Source organism: Lissotriton helveticus, chromosome 7, assembly GCF_964261635.1.
Source record: "Lissotriton helveticus chromosome 7, aLisHel1.1, whole genome shotgun sequence".
NCBI lineage: Eukaryota > Metazoa > Chordata > Amphibia > Caudata > Salamandridae > Lissotriton > Lissotriton helveticus.
The window spans coordinates 1,477,297,014-1,477,306,392 of NC_136068.1; the positions used below are offsets into that span (position 1 = coordinate 1,477,297,014).

A 9,379-nucleotide genomic window follows, 5' to 3' on the forward strand; every position below is an offset into this window, starting at 1 on the left:
ACCACAAATGTGGAATGTGTTTGGTTTGTGAACAAGCAATGGAGGGTACCCAAATCCTCTCGGAATTCAATAAAATGGGTTCACACACAGTTCTCAAACTGCAAGACAAGAGATGTGGTTTATGGCATTACTTGTCCTTGCAAGAAAGTGTACATTGGGAAAACTAACTAGGAAGTGTGCCATCATATAATTCAGCACAAATCTCATATCAGCTTCGTTAGTTAATCACTTTTTTTTCCAGATCGTCCTACTGAGAATGATCTAAAATGGACAGTGCTGGCCCTAATGAATCCTGATCCAAGAAGAGGCTGTCTAGAACACCTACTAGCTAAACCGAAGCATCTTTAATTTACTCTTCCATACTGCGATCACTGGTTTAAAGGAATTATCAGAACTTCACAATTTATAATTCATTACAATGTTGATGAACAAGACGCCGTGCCCCATGGAAAAACTGTGGCCCATGACTGAGACGTTGCGTGCATTACAGCATCACTGAGATGTCCCGATTACAGCGCTGTAGAACCCGCCTTGCCCTGTGCAGACGAGCGACGCTACCGCACACTTGAACAGAAGTCATACATTAGCAGAAATGTTTACAGAGGTAAGGCTCCAACTGGGAATCCTTTAATGAGAATTATATGTGAGCGGTGCACACCAGAGTTAACATGATTTTGAACGAGTGATTGGAGAGTTTGACAGGTAATCTGATATATACATGAATTTATGTGTGCTGCACAGTGTTTGTGGGCTACCAGTCCCACGTGTAAATGTATCAAGAGAACACTCACTTGAATAACTGCATGCACTACCAATAAAGTTTGAAAAATTTGAACTGACTGTTCTGGATAAATGATAAGAATCAACGTTGTAGATGATTAACAAAATAATACTTCAAAAACTAAGTTGTTATCATACAACGGTTGTTTGTTATTGAAGAAATCAACATATGAATTAAAACAACCCTAATACTGGTACATCAATGGTTTGTATGACGTGTCTAACAGAAAATTATTTCATTCTATTACAAGGTAACATCCTGGCATTCCAGTCTTTTTTACATCAAAGAAATTTCAAGGTAACCCGATGCATTTCGGGACCCATAGTCCCTTCCTCCAGGGCCAGTGCAAAAAAAGAAATAAATGCATGTTTATGTGTTTGTAGGATACAAACAATTGCACATTGAAAAAAGTTTTTTTAAAGGCTACCAAAATAAGGGCCAACACACATTGTAAGCAACCATATGACCACAAATTCAAGGAGAAAGAAGGGTAAGAAACCGTTACCACAACATGAGTAAATGCATGTGTGTACTCAAAAGATTAAGAAAACTGGAGTGACTCTGAACATCCCAACAGCTGTAAATGCTGAGATGCATATATGTGCACAACGGTTCAAGGAGCTGGAAAAACTGAAAACACCCCAAAAGCTGCAAATGCTGAAAGACTGATTACCTGAAAAGCAGGGACTGAAAAAGTCAGAAACTAAACAAATCTGCTGGTACAAAAGGACACGAACGCTGTAAAACAAGTGAATGAGGAGTGAACATAAACGGACTGGCCAATGGGTGAAATAAGAAGTGAAAAGTGCAACAATAAAAGTACCTGGTCCTGCTGAGTGCAACAACACTTAAAAAATAAACAGAACAACACTACTGAGTACACAAACCCAAAATAAAACATCTAGAGGCGGAAACACCGCAGAGAAGAGCCGCGTTTACCTCGGAATGCTAGAAAAGGTATGAGAATGGAAACGAAGGTTGCACGGGGATCTGCAAGTAAACACAAGGCAAGAAACAAAAAGAACCCCGTTAGAACACCTGAAGGCATGTTTAAATGGTCCACTAAAGCTGGTATGTGGGCCGCTTACCAGGAGCCGTAGAGGTCATCACCTGATTCGGAAGTCGTTTGCAAACGTGCGAGGCCGGGGTCCCTCTCAATGTGATACGCCGCAGGAGTGCAGGAACTTCCGGGCGACACTGGCAGATGCTGCCGTCAAAGACGGTGGCCATATTGGAAAGTGCAAGCGTTCGTAGCTATAGATAGCGAATGCTAGGGAATGCTGAAATAAAAATAAAAAAGGGAATCCGCCAGGTGTAACCAATGACATGCGGAAATCATAAAATAAATTGTGACCTTTCTTCCAAGCACCAAAAAGAAAAAAGACATGACTAATTTGGTAAGGAGAGTTGTCCCCAACAGGCTCTTTGATTAGATCATGTGGTCTCTGGCACAGACTTCCTACTCCAATACTTACCAATGAAGTAACAGCAACACCTACCCATATCAACTTGATTTTGTCTTTTCAGATGTCTTGCATCCATATAGGAATTTTAAAATTAGGTATTTTAAACCCTGCTGGGATTTTTAGCCTAAGGTATTAAGTAATCCATCACTCGGTAATTACTTGAGTGGGATCACTCATTATAGGTTTCCAACATATCCCTTTTTTATTTTATCATTTTTGCTTACCAGATCTCCAGTTCCCTGTCTTGAGGAGACTCGAGAAACACTGGGGTTAAAACATGTCAACACCAGGGTACTAGGCTGGAAAGACTTCTCAGGGATTCTATTTACGCAATGAGACATCCAACAATGAATAGGTTTCCCAAAGGGCTATGCAATTGCATTTCTAAATTACAGATAAAGTACGGTTTAACACAGGCCCCCTTCTATCGACCTTGCCAGCACTGGGGTTTGAACAATTTCGACTAGAATTACATAATTCCACAGATTTCTTCTTTTTTAGTTTTATCAATAAGTTTGTGTTAAGAAAATTGTGGTGACCGCTGACTACATATCGTTCACGGGCATTAAAGTTGCTAATGCCCACATCCATTGTTGAGTGGGAAATTAGTGTTAATATATACACTGTGTATTATTTTAATGACAGATTGTTTTACTTCTTTTAAAATTGTCACGAAGAAAATTGTTTTTCTTGCTGATCATGCAATTTATTGTCTTGGTCAATATAAGTTGCTAAAAAAAATCACATGAGATATTTGTATATATTTGGTTTTGTTTTCGCTGCTGAAGGGCACTGGAAACATGAGTCTCAAACAAAACGGAGTGAGTAAATTTGCTCCAAATCCCCTGATGATATCTGAAAGCTTAGTAAGATTCATGAGTAAGTTCAGAGCTTAAAAATTCTTTGGTACAGAAGGAAGATTGGCCTCGATAATCGTGATCAGATACATTCCTCATTAGGTGCTGTTTAGGCCCCCTCCCTGAAAATAATCCACCACACCCAAAAGAGTCCCAAGGCCAGAATGGAGGATGGATCCACATTCACACAAGGTTACGTGTGATAGTCAAGATTTACGAAAAAATATATTGACTCTAAAATAACGCATTAGAGCAGAACCTCCAAAGGATTTGTTTAAGCCCATAAAAACAGCCAAATTAAACAGTCCCTCATCACAAAGTTTATCCCATTCAGGCAAGACTAGTATTAAATGTAAAACTGCATTTCAGCATATTTACTCATCCACCACATTCCTAAGTGTACTGAGGCTACTGAACCATACATAGTTCATTAAATGTCATAGTACACAATCCATGTATGACACCACCTCAGCCTTTAGCATGGCGGCCTGAGATTCGTCCTGTGCGGCTTAGCGTGAAACCGCACATAGACCGACATATCCTTACGTGTCTTCGCGCTCTTAAAACCCAGATACATATACAGACTAAATTGCTGTTCCCAGTCGTTCTCCACTCCATCAAACGCCTAACTGAAAAGACGTTCAGAGTTCCGTACAATCAATATTGAGCTATTGGAAATATGAATATTTATCAATAGTTCACACCCATGTTCGTATCCCCACATCAGTTGCGGGAACCTATACAGAACCGATACTGAGAACCACATTCGACACTGGGATTTATTCTATACAGATACAGAACCCGAAGTTTTGCACTTTTAAACCTTGCAACAACCTCACGACCAGAATCAGTTGCTTCTCATATACATAAGACAAAGTGTGGCACTCCTGATGAAGGCGCTTTTAGCGCCAAAATGCATGTTAAGAAGACCTACCTCATAGCCACCTTTTCAATATGTATGAATTAATGTTGCATCTTATTCCATTCATATTATTTTTGTCCCTTGTGATTTTTGTTACATTGAAATCATATTGTATTGTATTTGTGAATTGTTTCATACTCTTTTAAAAAATAAGCCAAATAAAATTTAGATATGTTTTAATATAGCTATACTGTATTCGCACTGAGTTCCTAATACAATGATGATGTTGGTATGATGAGTTGTTTGATTAATTGAATCGCATGCCTGACTAGGGTTTTTGCTTACAATTATATTATTGCCCTGCCCTAGGAGTTCTAGAGCCATTGCAGGAGGTCCTTGATATTTGCATTGACAGGGGCGGCTCTAGGCTCATGGCGGCCCTGGGCAGGGAGCATAGGTAGGGGGTCCGAGGCCGCCAAATCCCTGCCAGGGGCCGCCACGCAAATATGTATATAAGGATATATATTGGCATGGCGGCACCTGGTGTTTGGCGGCCCTGTGCAGGTGCACAGCTTGCACATGCCTAAGGCCGGCCCTGGCACTGATCACCTCAGGCGGACACAGAATAAGAACATGAGGCCCAAACATGTTGAAAATCGTATTCCATTTTCTGAGAATGCATTGAACAAATAATTAGTGGAGTCAAACAACGAGGCCACTCCTGATACCCTGAGTAGGGCATCACTGCCAGATGAAACATCTCATATCATGCTGTAATCCAATGAGCAACGTCTCAACCTAGTTTACAGTGGCTATAAAACAAGAAGAATATTACTTATTGAAATGTCCAAGTTACATAGAACAGTCCAGTATTTACCAATATTGCTTTCTAGAAAATGTTTTTAAAAAATCAAGATGTGGTGCATAGCTCACAGAGTAGTTCATAACTCCAGAGCTGCACCACAAGATCTGCTTTACATTACAGGGCACATTACTCCTGAGCCTGTAGTTCCTAATGCTTTAAAAGGTGCTTTAATCGCGGGACCACCCCTGATAAGGAAAGTTAACTGCTGCGGTGGAAAATACAGTGGCAATTGTTAAGGGCTGGGCGTTTGGTGAGTCAATCATTCACTTTTTATTGTCGGTCTTCCATGGTTGTAACACGGGTTACAGAGTATGCCCTCAAGAACTTGCCTGGCAGCACAAGAAGGAAATAGTCATAGGCAAGCAAAGTGATGTTTTGGACCTGGTATGACCAGCATTAGAGAGCAGGTCTGACGCAGAACTCGATTAAGACCAACCCTAGAGCTAAGCTGGAGTAAGACTAGGACTGAAATGGAGCAGAACTGAAGAATTTAACAGCAGGTGCAAGATGTAGGAAATTATGACGCATGGGTACACTGAGCAGAGGCTCTTTACTGATAGTACAAGAGGCGGTTGGTCTTTGAACAGAAACCACCTGTGAGAAAGGTGCTGTTTTCTGAGCAGCAACCACCAACAGGAAGAACTTCTTCTCAGAGGCCTACTAAAATACTATTGATTTTTTATGGCCATGTTGCGGTTAAGTCTGTATTTGGTGACTATCTTAGAGTAGAGTCACACTAGTGGTCTCATGGATTTTTGCACGCACTGTTATGACTCTTTAGTGAATACAGCATGCTACAATACTTGCATTCAATGTGACCTAATTTATATGATACTCAGTGAATGAGTAGAAAATCACCCCTTTGGCCTGTTCACCCCCTATATTTTGTTTGCTGATCGATACTGATGGTAGCTAACTCTGACTGTGCCCTGAGCTCTGCTAGTAAGGTTCAGGGCCAGTGGTATGTTGACAGCACACACATGCATTGAGATACACATCTGACCTTCGTTATAAGTCCCTAGTAGTTAATAGGACAAGGGGATGAAAAACTACCTGTAAGTCCCTAGTATGTAATAGGTCCAGTAGCCTTTTTTTTGCACTTGTATGTGTCCGCTGCTGAGAGACTGAGATCATTTTAAAAGCAGCCCTGAGTTGTAGCACTGTTTTTAACATGTAAATTGACTACAAACTCTACTTTGGTGGCAGTGGCACTGTAAAAGTGATAATCAATTTTGCGTGGCTTACCGAGCCAAGATGGCGGTCGCACCTTGAGTGTGCTCCCGGACCCCTCCGCCATCCGCTTGCAATCTGCCCATCTCTGGCATCATCATGCCTTCAATCCTGTTGCCGATGCCCTGCTGCACCCCTGGCTGAAATCCTGGCCTTGGGGGACTGGGCCATCCGGTGTTTTCACGGTTCTCTGCCTGCCTGCCTACCTGCCGGGCGTCCTCCGCCAATATGGCGGCCTCCTTGCTTTGAAGCCGGGACCCTGCTACCCTCAGACCGGGCTGCCGTGGCACGCTCCTGGCCTTTGCGTTGGCGGACGCAACCCTCCAGAGCTGGAGTGACTAGCGGTGACTTCTGGGCTCCCCCTGGTGAGGTGCCCGCTGTGCCCCCCTCCCCCTGCCGGACTGAGATTCTACTCCTGCGGCTGTTGCTGTTGCTTCCTGCCTCCTGGTGCTGAGCTGCTTTATCGAGCCGGGGGGGGGGCTGGAGCTGCTGGCTGCGGTGGCCGAGACGCCTGAGATGATGCCCCGTCTCCCCTGCGGCGCTGCCGGCTGCCATTCTCGGGCGGCGGGAGTCCCGGGTCAGCGGTGGTGGAGAGCCGACTGACACCCATGGACCACGTGATTGGCGGCCTGATCCTCGGCGGACGTGGAGACCTAGTGAGTGGCAGCAGTGGGGGGGCTGTGACTGTTGTGGGAAGCCCCCTCGCACATACGGACCTCCTGCTCTGACGGTGCCTTGGGCCCTGGACGCTGCAGGTTGGCTGTTGGCCCACTGTTTCTCCCCACCTACCATGAGCCGCTGCACCCACCCGGCCTGACGGACCCCCGAAACTGCTTCTGTGCCATTCCCTCAGGGTCCTTACACCACTTGTGAGGGGAAAGGCCTGAGGCGGGTGGTCCCGGCTGTGCCCATTGGACTGCACACAATCCCTGGGACGGGCCCCCTGCGGCCTCCTGCTCCGCCTCTCTGTGACTGTGTTGTGAGAGGTCCCCGCACACACGGATCGCCTGCTCTGAAGGTGACTTGGGCACTGGACGCTGCAGTTTGGGAGTTGGCCCACTGTTTCGCCTTACCTACCATGATCCGCTACGCCTGCCTGGCCTAACGGACCCCTGATGCTGCTCCTGTGCCAATCCCTCAGGCCCCTACGCCACTCCAGAGGGGACGAGGCCTGAGGCGGGTGGACCCAGTTGTGCCCACTGGATGGCGCGCGATTCTTAGGATGGGCCCCCTGCGGCCCCCTGCTCAATCTCACTGTGGTCTTTCCTGAGCTGTCTTTAGGCCCTCGGCTGGGGTGACTCTCTTGCTGCTTTTGCTGCCCTTGGTGTCGAGCTGCGGCCGTGTTGCCCGCCCCCAGGTGTTGTGGCTCTAAGAGTGGGTGTCCGACCAAATCCATTGAGCGGCATGAGGTCCTAGGTGGAGCCTCCCCCGACGCCCCCCCGCCTACCCTAAATTGCTCCCTTACCACTGTTGCGTTACCTCTGCTTGGGGGGTGTAGCCAGGGGGTGGACCCGGCTGCAGGTAGCTAGCGGCGTGTGGCCCTGGAAGAAGACAACCGCCCCTGCCATCCCCCTGTTCCCAAACTGTGCCCCCTTTTCCTCTGTGCTGTTGCTTCGACGTGGGATCTCGCCAGTGGAAGCGAAATAGGCCGTGTGTACCGGGTCTCACAGGGGCCTCGTCCATTGCCCCCTGTGGGTGTCTTGACCTGAGGCCCCCGCTCCAGAGACCTTGTGAGAAGCGCGACTGGATCTCCTATACTGCTGACTTGTGGCTATGGGTCGCACCCAATCCACCAAAACCCCTGCCACCCAGACAAAACAGGATCGTTCCACCACCACGGACGCCGGTGCGACTGGTGGAGGTGCAGATAAGGATTTCTCACCTGTTGCAGACCTGTCTACCATCCTTCAAGCTATCCATGCCTCACAGTCCTCCATAGAGGGCAAGATTGCTGAGGTCTGGGTGGATGTGACTTTCCTCCGGCAGGACCTTCGGAACGCCACAGCTTGGATTAAAGAAACTGAATCCCGAATCTCCACTGTGGAAGACGACGTTCAACAACTTAAGTAACAACTCGCTCGCCTCCAATCACACACCCAGGAGCTGCACCGGCGGGCAGAAGATGCTGAAAACAGGTCCCGCCGCAACAACCTCCGCCTGGTGGGATTTCCGGAGGGAGCGGAACAAGGCCGGATGGTGGTCTTTGTGGAGAAGTGGCTGTGCTCCTGGATCCCCGAAGCCTCCCTTTCCCCGTGGTTCACGATTGAGCGTGCGCACCGCTCCCTTGGTCCCAAGCCACCCCCAGGGGCACCTCCCAGACCGGTCATAATGAGGATTCTCAATTTCAAAGGCCGTGACTCTGTTCTGGCTGAGGCCCGCAAGCAGCAACACCGCAAATATGGCAATCATACCATCATGATTTTCCCTGATTACACTCGCGAGGTCCAGGGTCAGCGCCGTTTGTTTGGGGAGGTCAAGCAGAAGCTCCACGCTCTTAACATCCAGTACAGGCTCCTCTTCCCAGCGCACCTGCGCGTGGTGTATTCCAACAGAACCCTATTCTTTGACACCCCTGAGGAGGCCTGGACTTGGATCACGAAGGAGCGCCCCCCCACGAGTAGGTGCACATAATTCATCCCCCAGAAGTGCTGCTGAGGGAGGTGACCGCTCAGACTCCCCACTTGGCCCTTCTCGGCAGCCGACACCACTCCCTGGAAACCCCCTGGTGTGCGGCGGTCTGGCTCCTCTGGGCACCTGGACTCTGGGGGTGCTTCGCCTCATTTATCGCTTCTGGCCCTGCCGGATACGGACCTCTCACATAGCCCGGCGCTCCTCTCTGGCCCCACCTGAACTGATCTCTGCCTGCAAGGCTTGGCTCCGCAGCCGGAGGTGGCACACCGGCTCACCACTACTTCCATTCCCGACGAACACGCCTATGCACATCCTGATATGAGGAGGGGTACTCCATGCTTCCCCCATTCCCAAGCATTCTAGTTTGGTCTTTTGTTAATTTCTCACTGTTCGTGCGACAGATGTTTCCGTTCCTGAAGTGTAGGGTGGGGGTTGGGTTGGGAGGGGGGACAGTCCAATGTTTTATTGTTTGTTCTTTTAGCTTTCTTGCACCAACACGTCCGCTTAGCTGGGGAACGACCTTACAGTGATCAGCATTGCAATCCTATGTTTGTTACACCTCGCACTTGTACTACTCTAGGTGAACACGTACCACCCTACACCATGACAACATATCCACTGACTCTAGACGCAGTCCCACTTCCACGATCACTGCTATGCTGCCCGGCCCCTTGCACGACTTCCACC

The 9,379-nt window shown here is 47.7% G+C and overlaps 1 long non-coding RNA gene across 1 annotated transcript; it reads left to right on the forward strand.

The window, feature by feature from the left end:
* The first annotated feature begins 245 nt into the window (after positions 1 to 245).
* LOC144770394 (uncharacterized) lies at positions 246 to 4,208 on the forward strand. The gene is made up of 2 exons (XR_013598881.1): positions 246 to 604; positions 1,032 to 4,208. It is a non-coding gene; the product is annotated as an uncharacterized LOC144770394 (long non-coding RNA).
* Positions 4,209 to 9,379: the final 5,171 nt, after the last annotated feature.